Raw genomic sequence first — 19,558 nt, 5'->3', positions numbered from 1 at the left:
TAATACAGTACACTGGTAATTTATTATTAAGTATTTACTAATTGCTAAGCAAAACCAATATTTAAATTTTATTTCAATCTGATATCAACAATCGAAAAATAAATTTAATGATGATTCTGTAATGTCTGGGGAGGGAGCTCCCCATGCCAGGCCACTCCTCTGCTGGAACCTATAGTTCCCAGCAGTCCTAACCCCAGAGTCAGTGAAGAATAAAAAAACAGAGTTGAATATAAAAGACAGTCTGTTCAAAGGTGAGAGAAAGGGGGAAGAGAAAAATGGTTCATTGCAAGGTGAGGAAAAGAGGGAAGAAATAGACACAGCTGCTGTGTATTAGCAGGGAGCATTGGGAAGTGAAATACTCTTGGATTCTTGTCTGCCGATTCTTGTCCCACCTAGGGTCCAGGAATCTGATTGGCTCGATGGCTGTCTTCGGCCTTCTCCTTCAATTTCTTCCTGTCATGACTCTGGTTCTTTGGTGGTGGATAGGATTATGGCTGGGGGACTTATGGTTAAATACAGTAGGTTTAAGGATTAAGTAAAAGGATTTATGTTAATCACTGAGGAATTTCCTAAATTTAGTTTCTTCCTTGTTCTTTGCCTTTGAGGTCAGAAATTGCCTTAGAAGGTTTAATTTTTAAATAAAGCTCAGTGAGGCCTTCATCCTGTCTTTTCCCTACCTACAGGTCTCCCTGTCTCCACAATATCATGAAAATAGCAATGATAATGTGAAAGGCACAGAAATAAATCTAGAAGTAAGATGAAGACTTATGTGGAGAAAATTTTACAATTTTATTCAGGAATATTAAAGAAAACAAAGATAGGGAGATAAGAAAAATGGTGGCTTGCTAGGGGGCTGGGAGTCTCTGCAGAGTCTCTGCAGAGGAATCAGATTAGATGCTAGAATATGACAACATGAAGAGGGCCAGATGAATGGATAATGATTCTTATTAACCAAGGCGGTAACTGAAAGGAAAAATAAAACTAGGAAGAGGAAGGAAATGCGCAGATGGAGAGCTGAAGCCTGATGTACTCACTGAGCCCCGCTCAGCGCTGTACTAGGCACGCCCAGAGGATTTAAGGTCATGCTGAGACTGTGGCTGCCATAATGGGAGTCTGCGAATCCCAGACCCCTAACGCGGCACAGTGAGCAATGGATCCAAGGGGAAAAGCTGTATTGGCTCTTGGTGACTGCTGGAACTTGAGACCTGGGACCCCGTGAAGCAGCCAAAGCCACATGGCTATGCCGGAAGAGACTGTGAGACGCTCCAGAGCTCTTAAGCCAGAAACTGCGCAGTTTTCTGACCGATCTGTGCTATGCTGTGAACGCAGTGAAGACAAGTGGCGCAGTGTGCAGTGGACCCAAGAGGAAGATCTGCATTGAGTTCTGGTGAGTACTAGGGACTGGGTCCTGCGGCTGCTGTTGCTGGCTGGAGGACATGTTGGAATTGGGCAGAGCCTGGCACCACGGCAACATCAGTGACACAGAGAGGACTGGTAGAGGACATCTTGGAGTTGGGCAGAGCCCGTGCCATGGTGACATCATAGTCACCCCTGGCGCAGAGAGGTCTGATGGAGGACATCTTGGAATTGGGCAGACCCTGGCACCGCTGTGACATCAGATAGTCGCCCCTGGTGCAGAGAGGTCTGGTAGAGGACAGCTGGGATTTGGGCAGAGCCCTGCACCACAGTGACATCAGTCAGCCACTTCTGGTGCAGAGAGAACTGACAGGGTCTTCTGGGGCTGAACTACGCCTCTGGTTGGGACCCAATAAGCAGATACAAAATAGTTGCAACTCTGTGATGTCCACAAGATGCAGCCTAACTTGTGGATTGACTGGCACAGAGGCTGGGAGCTAGCCTGCACCATCCCTGCATCCCTGCCTACCTCAGATAACAGCAAATTGGGGAGGGCAGCAAAAATTCCAGTGAGCACACTTCAGAAAGGCCCTAGGCAATACAGAGAAGGTCAGAGAGTCCCAGGACACACCAGCCTAAAGGAATCAGAAACATGACAAGAGATAAAAATAAAAACAAAATCTCCAGATGCCAAACCTGGGAAAATAATCCCAGGAGAAGTAAATACAGAAGAGAACCAGCACGGTAACCATCCAATACTGACACAGCATCAGCCAAAATAAAGAAATAACTTCATGACCTAATAGACAAATTTAAAACTGTACTTCTGATCCAAGTGAGGCAAGATATAAAGAGATTAATTAAAGAAATGATAAGCCCCGCCCAAGAGAACACAGATGGAAGAATGGAGGAAATCAGAAAAGGAAGAGAAACCTCTGATGAAGAATTTAAACATAACCTAGGTTACATGAAACAGATCCAAAGAGATTACCAGGAAACTAAAAACTCCATTGAAAACTGGCAAAATGCCTTGACAGAAACTAAAGTTCGCCTTTTGAAACTTGAAGAGAGATTTATGATATATAAATCATAAAAGAAAAGACCTCTTAAAAATAACAAGGAACCAGAAAGAAACAATTAAAAGGCTAGAAGATGACAAAAGAATACATAACATAAGAATAAAGCACATGAGCGAGAAAGCAGGAGTAACCAAAAATGAAATACAAAGAATATTCACAGATATATTAAAGGAAAATTTCCCAAGCATAGGAAAAAGAAATGATACCAAGATAAATGAGGCATACAGAACTCCAGCCACCTACAACTAAAACAGATCTACACCCAGACATATAATAATCAAGATTCCAGAAATCCAGCAAAAGAACAGAATACTAAAAGCAGCCAGGGAAAAGAAGCAGATAACCTACAATGGAAAAATTATCAAAATAACAACAAACTTATCAACACAAACTCTCAAATCGAGAAGGGTCTGGGGGGAAATAGTCCAAACCCCAAAAGAAAATAATTTGCAACCAAGGCTGATATACCCAGAAAAACTCTCTCTCAAAATTAATGGAGAAATAAGATGTTTCCAAGACAAGGAGGAACTGTGAGAGTTCATGGCCACCAACCCAACCCTACAGAGAGTGCTGAAGGACATTCCAGGAGAGAGAGGAAGGGATACCAGGATTCCAGCAACAGTGGCAGAGAGGCCTCAATGAATGGGGCAGACAGTGAAACGAGGGAGTAAGGTGGACAAATTGTAGCAGTAAAGTGGAGTAGCAGACATGAGGCAGAGACAGTAAAGCTATACTCTTTAGTATAGATAGCTTTGATACACTATAAAAAAGGCAGAGGTCATTGTTAATAGTGTATCAGGATTTAAAAGTCACAGTAGTCTTATTGCTCTATTTAGTTTGAATTTATTTTGTTCCAGTCTGTCCACTCATATCAGATTTGAGGACACAGACATCTGACCCCAAAATAGCAGGCTATACCAAGGTAACTATCCTTAATTTCCTATTAACTTAAACTGAAACCCTGTATTACTTATATTGTCTTACTATGACTGATCTTATTTGAATCTGATTCATTAGACCATGGTTTTGCCTTGGCTGATTTTATTTGAATTTGGTATGCTTGATAGTATCAACCCTAAAAGTAGAGGCAACTACTCTGAAGATAACAAGATGTAAAAGATATCCATACCGGTTCTGATTATTAACAGCTCTCAAGTCCTACAATGTTTTCAAAGTTGTGTTTTTATAAAAATAGCTATATAATACTATGCTTAACTCTATTAAGCCTCATGATGTGGACAAGTCTATTGAAAATAACAAGAGAAAGCATAGTAACTACGGTAGATCACCTAATATTGTGGTCTTATGTGTCTTTTTCATTGCATGTTTTTCTAGGAATTTGTTTTGCTGTCTTGTTATGATTTGTTTTTCCCTATAATACAGAGAGGATAGATATACATATAGAAATTCACACACGGGAAGAATTTTTTAAACTGTTTACGAGAATAGATTATATAACGCAAGATGTAATGAACAGATACTCTGAAGAAGAAGAGACACTAAGAAACCCAATGCTAATTCTATAGCATTATGATATAAAATCTAGCAATACTATTATTCACTATTCAGAGTGATATTAGTCTAGTCTCAAGGTCAATTTCAGCATACGCAAAGATAAGGACAGCTACTACGAAGAGAATGAGAGACACTATGGTGGTCATTATTGTCTTCCCCAATGTCAGATCTTGAAGACCTAAAAAGCTTTCATCATCCTGTAATGATTTGATTAGTTCTATAATATGCAGTATGTATTTAATGTGTGTGAAGATGGGGACAACTATTTGGAAGAAAAACTAGAGACAATTAGATAAACAGTGCATATCTCCAGTGGACTTGCTTTGAAATCTGTATTTCTTTAAATTGTTTCTTTTTATCCTCTTTAAGATAAAAAACAAGTGCAGTAGGACTGATAACCATATTACTAAGTTTTGTTAGATCACTGAGCAGAACTATTGGAAGTGTCACTATTTGAATGTCACTTTACATTAATTTTTGTAACCTGAACCACTATTTCTAAGATGACAATATGTAACTTATCAACTGGTGATTTCTTACCATTTATTTTTCTGTAATTCTGTATTATTTCTACCCTTTTTTCTCCATGTATTTTTTTTTTTTTTTGGTTCTTTCTGTTTAAATAAATAAATTAAAAAAAAAACAAAGGAGAGAGAAATTATATTGTTACAGGCAGCTGAGCTGGTTAAAAACATTATAGGCAGGCAGACAGGGCTAGGCCCTTGAGAAAGCTGGCACAGAGGACCAGATGTCTGATGACCTTGGAGCAGACAGACACTTTTTGCTGTGCACAGGCCAGATCTCAAAACAGAAGGCACATCAAATGCAACCACACCCTTAAGTATAATCCTTAGGGATTAAGTCTGGATCACCGTGGGTCAGGAGCCAGCGTTCCAATCCCTAGGGAAGAGTCACTGCTCTCTAAGAATGCCCGGTTTCTACCTGGCTCACTCCCCCATTTGTCCCCAATGTGATCAATTTTACTTAAACTGTTGATCTTATTGGCTGACTATAGTTATGCCCCACCTTATGCCCATCTGCTTTGTGAGTTCCCAGTCTTCTGCCGCCTTGAACCCATGATTTCACTCTATAAAAGTCCCTGGAAAATACAGAGAGTCTGGGGAAACCCGCTTAGAACTCTCTTCTGTCTCTCTTCAGAGAGAAGCTTTCTTTCTCTCAATAAATATATTCTACACCTCATCTCCATTGTTCCTGAAATTCATACTTCGATTTTAAAGAACATGAACTTGCAAACATAGTAGGTTGGGAGCCTCATTCCCCTGTATCAATATTATTAATAGGAACATTCAATATTATAAAGAAGTTAAACTTACCATGAACTGTTCTGTTGACTGCAAGAAAGCCAGTCAAATTTCCATCAACTTTATTTTTTATTTTTAATTTAATGAGTTGACTTTAAATTGATAGGCATTGCATAGGATGGAGACAGCCAGATTGCCCCTACAAATGATGAAAGGATTTCTCTACATGGTAACAACACCTATCATAATGCTACCGGATTAAACAAAATGTTGTATTGGAAGAAGGATAGACAAATACATTCTGAAATAAAACTGACAGGAAATAAATCTATGTCTACACGGTTTTTAAAATAAAACAGAAATGATAGGATCTGGGTATGGTAGCACATGCCTATAATCCCAGCACTCCAGAGGCTGAGACAAGAGAACAGAGTTTGAGGCCAGCCTCAGCTACAAAGTGAGCTCAAGGCCAGTCTGAACTACATACTGAGACTGTCTCAAAAAGACCAAAAAAATAAATGAATAATCAACAGCAGAGATGACATAATGTGAGAAAATGCTGGAATTTTCAGTAAATAGGGCTGGGGATAAAATATGGAAGAATCAATTCCAGGAGGTTTAAAGTTTTAACTTTGAAAGACAATGCTGTATTTTTTTTTTCTTTTTTTCTTTTTCGACTTCCCTTTCCCCTTCTTCTTCTTCGGCAAAGTCTTCCTATGTAGCTAGGCCTTGATCTCGTGGTGATCCTCCTGCCTCAGTCTCCTGAGTGCTGAGGTTACAGGAAGGCACCATACCTATCCCCTAACAATGCTATGAAGTTTTGAGGCTAATGTTGGAAAATATTTTTAAAATCTCTGAATTTAGGGATTAAAAAATATGAAATATATTACCTACAAAAGAATGTGAGTCAATTTCCTTACATTAAAATTAAAATTAAAAACTTGTAGTCATACAAACATACCATAAAGTGAAAAGCCAGATGTGAGGAAAAATATATGCAACACATTAAACCAGTAGAGGGCCAGCATTCAAAATATATAAATTCCTTCCTATGAGCTGCAGCAGCCACCATAGGGAATGGGAAAACAATCAATAAGCCAAACCATGCATTCCCACGAGCCAGCCACGCTCTGGCTGGGAGGCAAGAAGAGCCGTCCACCCAGCCTGGCCCCATAGGTGACTGGCTGATTGGAGGAAGTCAAATTGAGATGACAGGACCTGGAGGAAAAAAGTAACTTAGTGCTTGTGTTGTCTGATTGATTTTGCAAGCCTAAAGCTGGTAGTATGAGCATCTATTTGGAGGATTATAACAACTGTGGGGAATTTCTGTCTGTCTTGTTTGTAAAATCCAATGTTTTGTTCCGTTTTACTATTTTGTTTTATTCCTGGATGTGGTAACTTGAGCAACTATTTTGAAGATAACAATATGCACTAATTGTTAAATGCTTATCATGTTGCTTTGAAAACGTGCATAGCTATTGTTGTTCTTTGTTGTTGTCCTTTTGCTTTTGTTGCTGTTTTTTTATTTGTTTGCTTCTTGATTTTTGTGTTCTTTTTTCTCTTAAAATAAAATAAAAATATATAAATTCTCTGTATAAATTGATTTGAAAAATATAGAAACCTAGTCAGAAAATAGGCAAGAGATTTGAACAATTTTTTGTACCAAAAAAATCAAGTAATTCATGAGTAAAGAAATTTTCAGGTGGGGCATGTAGGTCAGTGGTAGAGCACTTGCCTCGTATGTGAGATACTCTAGATTCAATCTCTAGTATGGAAATTTTTTAAATAGTTTTTTTTTTACTTTAATGGATTTTTAACTGATATATAAAATCATAGAAATTGTTCATATGTGTGGGATGCCATGTGATGTTTTGGTAATACATACATTGATGTTTAAATCAGGTTAAACATATCTGTCTTCTCAACATTTATCATTGTTATGATGAAAACAATCAAAATTATTTTTTCTTTTTTAAATAAATAGCACGTCATTATTTTCTATTCTAATTCTACTGTACTTGGTGTTTTTTGTTTTGTTTTGTTTTATTTTGATTTTTACCCAGTGTCTCACTATGCACTTTAGGATGGCCTTGAGCTCATTTTGTAGCTAGGCTGGTCTAAAACTCACAATGATCTTCCTGCCTCAGCCTCCCAAATGCTGGGATTACAGGTGTGCACCACCATGCCTGGCTCTACTGCACTTAGTAACTGTGGTGGTCCCCTGCTTCCTGAGGTATGAAGGAGCCAGAGAAAGTAATTTGGAAAGAAAAAATTATTTATTAAAGCACAGGCCTGGCGACGCAGCCTCCAGTAGCCAATATGGAAGACTGTGCTCTTAATAGCTAACCGGCAGGGTTTTTATCCTGTAAAACCACAAACAGCTGCTGGTCTCACAATGCAGGGGGTGGGTTTGCGGTGAACTACAGAACAGGAACGCAGTGGTTACATTTCTTGGGAAGGACAAGATTCAGGTGGGCTAGCAAGCAAGTTTAGACAAACATCCTGTTCTGCGCTTGCCTCCGGGAAGACCCATGAAGAGTCTTTTTTTAAAATATAGGTTATAACAGTAACACCCTAGCATTTATTTGTATCTAAATAGTATCCATTGGTCATCCTCTCATCCCTTCTTCCCCTGGTCTCTGGTAACCACCATTCTAGTCTCAGTTTCTTCTTTCAACATTTTAAGAATCCACATATGTTTTGGTTTGTGTCTAGTCCCCCCAAAGCCTCATGCAGTCACTGGGGTGAGCTTTTTCTGGATCCAGAGTGTGTGACTGATTCGTGGTGCAATGCTGGGATCAAGGCTTGGGTGAGTACTTCAGTAAATAATTTTTTCTTTCCTGATTGGATTGGCACTGCCCTAGTCCTGGTTTGTCTCTGTCTGTCTCTGTTTCCCTCCACTGTTGCTTTTCCTGTCTACTGCGGCCATGTGCCGTTGCCCTTCGGCCATGTGCCACCCTGACTTGGAGCCAACTATGGTTTGAAATCTCTGCCAACTGTGAACCAAATAAACTTTTCCTCATTTTACTTTGGGTGCTGGGTATTTTGCTTCAGCAGCAAGAAAAGTAACTAAAATAACATATGAGTCAGATCTTGTTGTACCTGGCTTATTTAATTTAACATGAAGGTCTCTCAGATTTCTTCTACATTGCTGCATGTGACAGGATTGTATTCATCCATTGATGGACATTTAGGTGGTTTCCATTTCTTGGTAGTGGTGAATACAGCTGCAGTGAACACAGGAGTGCAGATGTCTGTGTATGCACATGCACTTTGTGTATGTGTGTGTGTGTGTGTGTAGTACTGGGGTTGATCCCAGGGTCTTCATACTAAATTACATCTCCAGCCCCTTTTTCATTTTGAGACAGGTCTTGGTAAGTTGCTGCACTGCCCAGGCTGGACTCTTAACTAATGATCTTCCTGCCTCAGTCTCCTAGTGCTGACATTACAGGAGTGTGCTACCATGTTTAGCTCAAATGTCACTTTGACATACTAGTTTTATTTCCTTTGGATCTATGCAGTAGTCATATTTTCAAAGTTTTGAGGAAACTTCATACTGTTTTCCATCATGTTTGTAGTAATTTAAACTCCTACCTACACGTGTAAGCGTTTTATCCATATCCTCAGTAGCACTTGTTAGATACAGTATTTTTGAAATTAGTCACTTTAAAACTATGTTTTTATTAGTACATGTTTGCATATATAGTGATTGTAACACATCGCAATTCTTTTTACATCCTCTTTCCCTCTTCTGCCTCCATCTCTTGGTCTCCTTCCTATGTTCCTGTTTCCTGAGAAAATCCATTCCTACTGCAGTGAAGAGATATCTCATTGTGGTTTTGATTTGGATTTCCCTGATTAAGAATACTGAGCATTTAAAACATTTACCTATTGGTCATTTGCATGTCTTCGAGAAATGTCTAGATGCCCATTTTTTAGTTGGGTGATTTGTACTTTTACTACTGCATTTTGGGAGCTCCTTATGTATTCAAGCTGTCAATACTGTTGCAGATGTGTAGCCTGAAATTATTTTCTCTCATTCTGTAGGCTGTCTGTTCACTCAGTTGTTTCCTAGGCTATGCAGATGCTTTTTAATTTGATGCAGTCTATTTGTCTATATTTTTTGTTTTGCATGCTTTTGGAATCCACATATCCTTGACCATTCCAACATTCTGAAGAGTTTCTCTCATATTGACAGCATTTTCTTTTCAGGACTGCAACAATCTCAAGCCACTCTCCTCTGGTCTATAAGGTTTTCTCTGAAAAGTCTGATGCCAGGCAAATTAGGGCACTGCTATGTATTGTTTGTTTGTTTGTTGAAGGTTTGAGACTTTTTATCTTTCATCTGTGAAAACTCGATTATAAAGTGTTTTGGAGGGTGGAATTAAATTTGACTGGTTACCTTTGACTTTCTTGTACCTGTATACTTGAGTCTTTTACTAGGTTTGAGTAGTTTTCTGTTACTCTTCTTAAAATTTTCTTTGTGGTATTGTGGTTTAAAGTCCAGGGCCCGCACACTGAGCTTTTTATTTTAAAACAGGATCTTTTTAAATCACTAAATTGCTTAAACTGAACTTGAACTTGAAATCCTCCTGCCTTAAATCTCCCACATTGCTGGGAGCATAAGACAATGTACTTTCTTTTAATACTTTCCCACAAGCATAAGACAATGTACTTGTCATACTATTTCTTTTAATAGTTTCCTATCCCTTCAACACTCTTAAAATCCTCCTTGAATCCCAACTGCCTGAATATTTGTGACTTTAATACTGTCTGAAATTTTCCATAGCTTTCTTCAGTCCCTTGTGTGTGTGTGGGGGGACAGGGGTCAAACCTGGGGCCTTGTGCATGTTAGGCAAACAGTTAACCACTGAACTACATTTCCAATCCCTCTTCACTCTGTGTATTCCCAGACAGCTATCTTTGATATAATTCTTTCTTTTGTCTAATATATCTTGCTGATGCCTTCAATTATATTTTAATTTTGCTGAGTACATTTTTAACTGAAGAACTTCTGTTTGATTTTCTAAAAGTTGCTTCTGTCTGTTTCTCTGTTACAATGTGGAAATGTTTATTTGCCCCACTTGGTGTTTATTATTGATTGAACCCAGGGCCTTACCCATAGTAGCCTCCACTGAGCTAGATCTCCAGCCCTGGTTTTCTGTTTTTCTCAAGCTCATTCATTTTCCTTAAGACATCTAGTTGAAATTCTCTGAGAGTTCTGCCAAATTGATTACCATCTGGTCAGTTCCTGAAACCTATTTTGAGTATTAGATAAGGTCACGAGCTCTTAAAAATTCTTAATGCTTGTTGGCATGTGGCATCTTTAATGCTTGTTGGCATGTGGCATCATTTGGGCGTTTATTGTACTCTTCCTAATATGCTTTTATGCTTTCCAGAAATTCTCAAAAGGCATATTTTCTTTGAGCCTGTAATAACTCCCAGCATTTTAACAGGTGGGACTCAGGTCCAGATTTACCAGGAGCTTGTTGGAGGTGTATTGTCACTGCTTCAGTGCTGGGGGAACCCAAGCCCTTAGGTGTCCTAATTACACTTTTGATATGTTGTTCAGAAAGAACCAGGAGGCAAAAAAGCTAGTGTGGTAGTGAACACCTGTAATCTCAGAACTGGGAAGGCTGAGGCAGAAGGATTGTTGCAAGTTCAAGACCAGTCTGGGCTACAAAGTGAGCTTAAGGCCAGCCTGAACTGCATAGTAAGACTCTGTCTCAAAAAGACAAAAAAGAAAAAAGAACCAGGAGGCTACCAGACTAATCAGTCCCCTGAGCCTCTTCTTGGCTCAGAGTGGACCTACATGCCTTGTGTTCAGTTATCAGCCTGTGATTATGTGTTGCAGAATTCTGCTTGGGGCAATCACTGTGAATGGGTCGGGCCCAAGACCCTGCTTCACATCTGTGGCCACCATCACACTACAAAGCTGGGTTACATGCTGAGCCTATATCCTGCTCAGAACAACATAAGCTGGGGAAAGACCAGGGCTGGACTACTGTGGGTTGCCTATTACTGCAGTGAACCCATGGCTCACAGCCACTGTACCCAGGCATAGGTAATACAAATTGGAATAGGCACTTGATAGATTTGGGCTGTCTTACTCGAAAACCAGATCTATTTCAGAGGTTCGGTCTGCAGGCAGGCTTGGGGATGAGGTCTGTTAAGGTCTTCCAGCACCAGGGACAAAGTCTTTTGTTTCCTATTCTGTCCTATCCCCAGCAAATAGACTACACTATGTTGTCTGAAGTTGAAATAATGTAAGTGAACCCTTGACTGGCTAGGCTGATGGATTGAGTCTCACAGTTGGAAGGACCTGCAAAGCTTCAGGGGTGCACTGAGGCCTATTCCATAGCTGGCAGTGATGCAGGCTGAAATATAGGTCTTTTCTGGGTGCTGGGCACAGCTATAGCTTTGTTGTCTTGCACACCCTGGCCTGGGGATAACTTTGTTAACCAAGATTTGGCGAAGGTTGATGGAGGCAGTTCTTCTTAAGACTGATGCTAAGCCTGGTCTTGCACCTGAGTCTCACAGCAGTGGTCTCATGAGTGGTGGCCCAACCTAAGGCTGGCGTTGACCCAGGTCAAAACTTCAGTCTATTGCACCAGTGGGCAAGTCTCTTCTCTGATACCATGGTACATCCAGTGGCTCTGTCTGTAAGCTCTGGCATGGCTAATTATGTAAAGGGACTTTTGCTTCTTTTGCCTCATGTTGGATCTTTCTAAGGTGGGCCTGATGCTGAGTTCTATGGCAAAACCCTTGCAAGTTCTGTGTGGAGTTTTGATCCCTCATCTGTGTGTAAGGTTGGGGGAAGGGCAGCAGCAGTCCCTTAACTGAGTCTCTTAACTGAACTGGGTATGAGGTTTCACAGATGTAGGTTTGAGCACAAGTCTTGGGGCTCTGTGTTGCACCAGGTTTCACTATGGTGAGTCTAGCACTGGCTTCCAGCCTAAGGCATGGAGTGAATTGCCTCTCTCTCCCCAAGGCTGGGGACATTTCTGCGCACTTCTTAGGGGGAGTGGTGACATAGAGGATGCTCTTCTTCCTGTTCTTTCCTGTTTTCTTTTCCTCTTCTCTTCTTTGTGGTACTAGAGATGGAAGGAATCCAGAGCCTTCACATTGCTCAACCCAACCCATTTTTTTCCTTTGGAACAGGATCTTGCTGTTACTAAGTTGTCAAGTTGGGCTCAAACTTGTGATCTTCTTGCTTCAGTCTCCCAGAGTGTTGGGATTATAGATGTGCTACTAGAAGATGGCTGACATCTTCCTTCCTTTTCCAATGCATGTTTCTCTTTCTTTGTTTTATTCTTTCTTTCTTGCCTTGGTACCAGGGATTGAATCTAGTCTTTCACATTAGGCTGTATCTCCAGCCCTTTAAAAGTATATCTTTATCTATTTATATGTATGTAAAATCAAGCAGCATGACTATCACCAGACTCCTTAACTTCTAGGAAGATGCTCTGGGGTGTGAATTGGTGTTTAAATTAACATATCTGCGGGGGGAAATGATGGCTGGAATGTCTTACTCAGCTGGTATCTTGTTCCCCTTCAGCCCTGCTTCTTCTCACATTGCATTTTTATTTTAAGAAATCAGTCTTCTCTTACGTTTAGGACAAGAGGTTTTAGGAAGTGACTCAGCTGTAAGTCAGTTAATGCTTTTTGACCTTTAGGACCCAGTGATTGTTCATGAATGAGTCTATAACCTAAGTTAGGCTTTTGAGGGAGTGAAAATGCCTGGACTGGGTTGGTGAAGAGCCAAGAGATGTACCCTTGGTGGGCACATGGGTGTTCTGTATGTGTAGGAGAGGAGCCCATGTAGCACTGGACTTGGGTGAGTGTTGACCTCAGCCAGAAACTTAAGTCTTTGGTGACCTCACTGGAGGCCAATGAATCAAGCCTTAAGTTGAGTTTTCACTTTACACTTTTAAGACAGTTTAGTTGATTTTCTGTCCTTTGTCAAATAAACAAAATATTGGCTCATTTGTGAGAGGAGGCTGTTCTCAAATAAGCATACCATGACAAATGTAAGGATACACTAAAGTTATGCTATGAGAGTCATGCTATGGTCAGTGACAATGCAGAAGTTTGTACATGTTGTTTTGAAGATCGTGAAATGATTTTCTTCATGTATGTTTATTGTGGGAAAATTCTCGCTTCAAACCAAAGGAAAGACTGCACTGAGGAGATAAGAAAGGAGCATTAATCTTCACTAGCTTGTGGTGGGATCATTCTTCATGCTGGTGGACTGTTGCAGGATCATTCCCAAAGGCAACAGCCCTAAATTTACAAAAGCTTTCGTTTATAAAGTATTTAGGAGTGGGAAGTACAAAGCAAGTGAGGAAACATTACATCATTGATTACATGTGTTGAGTCATATATTGATGGGCAGGTTAGTCTTAAACAGATTTGTTGAAACAAAGGAAGTGCTTATCATAATATAGAAACACTCCAGAAACAAGGGGAGGGGGCCATTACAGGGTGAGCGTAGTTAAAAGTGTCTGCAACCAGCCCAGCCTGTCTTAAAGTATAGACACTTACCCTGATTTAGGGCTTATCAGAGGTTTGTAACTGGGCTTTAGGCACTGTCAGGTCTACTCAATTCAGCAGAAGCAGCAGAAACTTGGTCTGAGATCTCTAAGATTTGTATCATAAAATACCTCTAAGTTTGCTATTTTATAAATGTGTTCTCACATTATAATCATGCTCCAGCGTGTTCACAATCCGGGTTGTCTGAAATACTGATCTCAGTGCTGGGACCCAGGGTGTTGGTGGGTGTGTGGGGTAAAGTGTTGAAATACCTTGGCAACAATGAGAGAATTGAGACAAAAAAATAAAATAAAAGTACATCCATCTGAGGTTGAGACTATGAAGTGACAGGTGATTTAATAGGGAAAGCACAAAACTATCCTATATCTTTGTGAAGTCCTTTGCGACCCCCAATGGGTCAATATTTGCTTGAGTTGACAGCAGAGGTGTGTGTGTGTGTGTGTGTGTGTGTGTGTGTGTGTGCAAGGACCTGGAACATCTTGAAGACAGGGTGTTTTGTCAACTGGAGCAGAGATGGGCCTAATGAGGGAAATGAGGAAGCTGCCTATGGGACAATCAGATGTAAGTTAATAATTCAGCAATGTGGTCATTGTGCCTTGCTAACCTAAAATGAACCTCTGTGCTCAGCAGAACATTATGCCTTTGTTGTTCCTCAGTAAATCTGGAAGTTTGAATCAGTTCAGGGCTTCATTTTGGTGAAGTCCCTGGTCCCTCACAAAGATATTCTCTGTCTCTTGACTTTTCATTCATCTCTCTATCAAGGTTTGCTGGTCTGAACCCGGGATTATATTCTGTTGGGTTCCACGTGTGTTCATGATGTTCCCAGTTGTACAGCAGGGAGACTTTTTTTTGGTAATACATCAGTGGGATATACTGACACTAACAAGAAGTTACATGTATACATCTATATGTATACATGTGTACATCTATACACATAACAAGAAGTTACAGGTATATATCTATAGAGGTGTATAGAAAACATCTGAAAAAGGATCCATTATGTTGATAGAAGCTGTTTCATGGAACTGAGATCATAGTCTTTATTTCTTTTTTTTTTTTTTCTCTTTTTGGTACTGGAGATCAAACTCACAATTTTGTGCTTGCCAGGCAGGCACTTACATCACTGAGCTAAATACCCAGCCTATGTTTCCTTTTTTAAAATCTTATTTCTCATAATTATCTGAAGTAAATATGACGTATCTTTAAGTACTATGCAAACACAGAAAGTAGCAATTACTTTTAAAGTAAAGTCATGTGGTAGTTATAATCTGGAAGTCTGAAAAGCTAGCTTGAAATTGTTAAATTTAACCTCATATTCTTAATATCTACCCTATGTGTCTCTGAGATTAATAGTCTATGTAACCTAACCAATACGCTGTGATTTAAATAAGAGTGGACTATCAGTTCAAATCAAGCACATGTAGGGACCCATGGTCAGTAGTCATTGTGATTACTATCCAATATCCATTCTACTGTCCTTCCCCCATTGTCCAGGGTAGAGTCTAATTGGCCTGAGTTTTTCCAGGCAATCTCATCTATATCATCTTATATTTTCCTGTCTCCAACCAGAGTAAAATCCTGTAACTTTCCCTTTATGAATTATGTCAAGTATATCAAGTTCTCTACTGGGCAAATGTAATTATGCATAATTCTAATGTTTCTTTTTGAAGTTCGGAGGCTATCTTTCAACAGTCTGATATTTTCTGCCACTTTTCCTGCTCATAAGGGGAAAAACAAATAATCTGTGGCACAGTATCTGTCCCTTTATATAACTATAACCAATAGTTAACAACTGGCCCTTGAGAAACTGTAGGGCACAACTTTCTAAACATAATTTAGAAACAAATTAATTACAATAAAAAAAACTTCTTTGTCAAAAAACATGTCCAAAGGTTCCTTTTAAAAAACAAATCTTACTGTTCAAAAATATAAAAGCATGCTTTGTGGATGTTTCTCTTGTGATTACTTTTGCAAGTGAAGAAACTGAAACTTTCTACTTATTTATTTTTAAATTAAATTAAATAATTTTTTTTGAGACAGAGTCTTGCTATGCAGTTTGGGCTGGCTTTGAACTCACTTTGTAGCCCAGGCTGATCTCAAACTCACAATAATCTTCCTGTTTCAGCCTCCTGAGTACTGGGCTTACAGGCATGTTTCACCACGCCCAGCTAGAGACTTTTTATTTGAAAAGGAAAGACGAATGTTTTTTATTTTTCCTCAATATTTTCATTTAATGAATATATCTAGCTGTAATAAAGAATGAAGACATGTTATAGAAGTTGAAATTGAAAGATTATCAGACTATAATGTTAAAAAAGAAGGAAGCTAACCAATTTGGTATCTAAATGTCGGGCCATCTAGACTGTGATGATCATGAAGTGCAGAGCACTAACTGTGAAGGATTTTGGCTAAAAATGTCAACCTTGAATCTGAACAAACCTCTAGAGCTAAATTTTGTTGGCAGGAAATATAAAGAAATGGAGGAAAATATTAGTGACTTTACAGGGAAACAGACAAACCCTAGAATGTGAGTCATTTCACAAGGAAATTGGTTTGTATAACCAATCAATAACAGGAGGTTTGAAGAGAAGACTGACTTAGGTTACACAGTACTTTACAGACCCAACCACTAACTGCAGCACAGGGACTGTTTGGGGGACGATATTTGTGTCTGAGTTTAAATAACCTTAAATGAACAAGGATATATTTGAGGTAATTATGGAAACTTGATTTTGGACCAAAATATGAGGTATAAAAAGTCATGATTCAGCTGGGTGTGGTGGTGCAAGTCCATAATCCCTGCATGAGGGAGGCTGAGGTAGGAAGACCACTATAAACTTGAGGCCTGCATGGGATACAGAGAGAGTTCATTGAACTTCATAGCAAAGCCCTGTCTCGAAGAGACAAAAAAAAAAAGTCATCAGTATTAATTTTATTTCTTGTTTCTTTTGTGAGACAGTGGTGTTAGTATTATGCAGCAATATTTCCATATTTTAAAGAAGATGAATAGTTAAGCCTATACATGGAATAACATGCCTATGATTTATTTCATGTCTATGATTTGTTTTTATTTATTTTAATTTTTTTATAGGAGGCAACAATGGTACATACGTTGCACACTGATTTGTTTTTAAAATACTTTAACAACCAAAATAGCAAAAAGAAAGTAAGTGTACGTGATGGACTATTTTGTCTAAGTAAAGAGATAAAGACATATTTCATTTCCCTGTGTTTCTAATGGGTAAACACAGAGACTGATGAAAGTATAAAGTGTAGGGCTGGGGATTTAACCCAGTGGCATAAGCACCTGCCTTGCAAGCAGGCAGTCACGAGTTTGATCCCCGGTACCGATAAAAAAAAAAAAAAAGAAAGTATAAAGTGTGAGTAGGAGAAATGGGGCCCACGTGAACAGGTGGGAATAGACAAGCTTTATTTTGTCCGTACCGGGGATCGAACTCACGACTGCCTGCTTGCAAGGCAGGCACTTATGCCGCTGAGCTAAATCCCCAGCCCCAACAAGCTTTTTATATTGTTTTTTCTTCTTAGCCATCTGAACATTCTACCCACTCTGGCTTAGATGAGATTCGTCCTTCAAAGATTCACATAGTGCAAGCTCATCCGCAATGTGGTAAAGGAAAGATATGGACCTTTAAGAGGCGAGGGCCAGCAGAAGTTGACTAGGTCCCCGGGGGTATCACCCTTGAAAGGGATTAAGACAGCTCTCAGGGAGCCCTGAGTTTGGGGTTGAGTTATTAAAAGAGAACACGCCTGTTCCCTCCCCCAGTTTTGGCTTCCTGTGCCACTGTGATGTCTCTCCTTCACACCTCTCAGCAGGGTGGCCCTGTCCTCTGTGAGGTTTTCCTCAGAGCTGTGCCAGTGCCCTTAGACCTCCAAAAGTATGAAGAGACAAACCTCTTTTTATCCTAAGTTACCCAGGCTCAGGTGTTTCATTATAATAACAAAGAAAACAAAACATTTCTTAGCTTTTAAAAAATAAACAATAGACAATTTAGATAAGTGCAGTGGTAAACAGGGCCTCATTGCTACAAAGAAGATACATTTTAGACTACTGAAGTATATGATTTAAAAAACCTCCAGGATTATGTTTATGATGGGAATAATGTTTACTTTTGTTTCTATTCTATGGAAATTATAAAGCATTCCAACAAAGGTCTTTAATGCATTATTTGCACCTATGATATTGTTTGCTAAATGTAATAGTCTGATCATGATACTGAATAAATGTGTCACAAAACAAAAAGTAAATCCCCCAAAATATGTACTCGGTGGTAGAGCTTGCCTCAAGTGTGCAAGGTCCTGGATTTAATTCTTAGCACTCCAAAAATAAGTAAATCTTAAAAGGTCAATGGGAATTAAAAATTTCACCAAGAGGGACTGACAGGGTAGAAAGGGTTGGAGTAGAACTCTCAGCTTCTACATGTGTAGACTTGAGTAAATTAATTCCTTATTCATGTTTTATAAAGCTTGTCTCAGCAACAATTCTAGAAGTAGGCAGAAACCAGTAGTAAGAGACAAAACAAAACACAAAAACTTCAGACTGATGCTTGTAAGAGCCTTGTCTGAGGTGGTGCGGGGAGTAAATATGGTTCCTAATCCATCTTCCATCCACCCCACCTTACACTTGAACATGAGCATGTGCTAGCTGTTATTAGTTCTGTCCACAGATGTGTGGGTGACAAATATTAGATTCATGCAACTTAGTTACAGTGCCAAAATGTCTGGAGTTTAGGAGACTTGTATTCTTACACTGAATCACCAATCGTGTGTCTTTGGACAAGCCAGTTTTCCTGAGTTTCATTTTCCTTGTCTGTAAAATGAGAAAATTAACTATGATCTCTTGGGTATGAGGCCATGGAAGTACATATGTTGAACAAATTGGATATTTACTTATCTTAAGCATATTTAATGGCATAAATATGACAAGGAAACTAAAGAAGTCAAGACATATAGGGAGTTCCCCCCCCCCTTTTTTTTTCAAAAACCCCTTAGTGAAGTGAGCTTACTTCCCTTTTGCAAAGAAGCTTTGGTTTTTAAAGTATTTAGGTAACAGTTACTTTTCCCAGGACTGATATTATTTGGGTTTGATACGTTACCTCTAATGAATGGTGTGACTAGAACTCAACACTTCATGACAGTTCATGTCTCAAACTCCCTCAGGTAAGGAGAGATGAGACACCTTGTGCATGAGACGAAACAGAACACCGAGGGTGGAGTTTTCAGTTACATCCAATGTAGGAGAAAAGAGGGATTGCAGAAAGGAACACACCTTTCCCAAACAGAAGAGTTTCAAAGTGTGAAGGTCAAAGTCAGACTATTAGAGCATGGAGCAGGGCCTATATTAACACAGTTTCCTCATTTTATAAATTTTGCAAATGAGAAAACTCACATCTGGCAAGATTATAGGTCACAGACTAACCTGAGATAGAGCAAGGATAAAATTTAGGGTTGTGATTTGAGCTCGAGGTAAAGATCACACTATTCATTGTTCTATTCCGAGAGACTAGTCTAGTGCCAGCCACAAAGTAGATGCCTTATGTATACTGGGTAGGAGAGACTTGATTAAATGGATGCATGAATGATATGTTTGAATGTTGTATTCTCTTATAACCAGCTAGACTTCAATGTGGTCCATTTCAGTGCTGTGTTATTTGCAGTTTCAAAGGGTTTGCTCTACTTGCTATGACTAATATAATTTTTTCTACTGCAGTTAGTATTGCTTCCTCTTTGTTGATGTAATAGCATAAACATCAGAAGGTTACCGGATATGTGTTG

This window comes from Cavia porcellus, unplaced genomic scaffold, assembly GCF_034190915.1.
Source record: "Cavia porcellus strain 051 isolate PalLab524CR breed Dunkin Hartley unplaced genomic scaffold, mCavPor4.1 scaffold_19, whole genome shotgun sequence".
NCBI classification, from domain to species: Eukaryota; Metazoa; Chordata; class Mammalia; order Rodentia; family Caviidae; genus Cavia; species Cavia porcellus.
The sequence above is the reverse complement of the archived record's forward strand: the minus strand, read 5'-3'. Positions refer to the sequence as shown.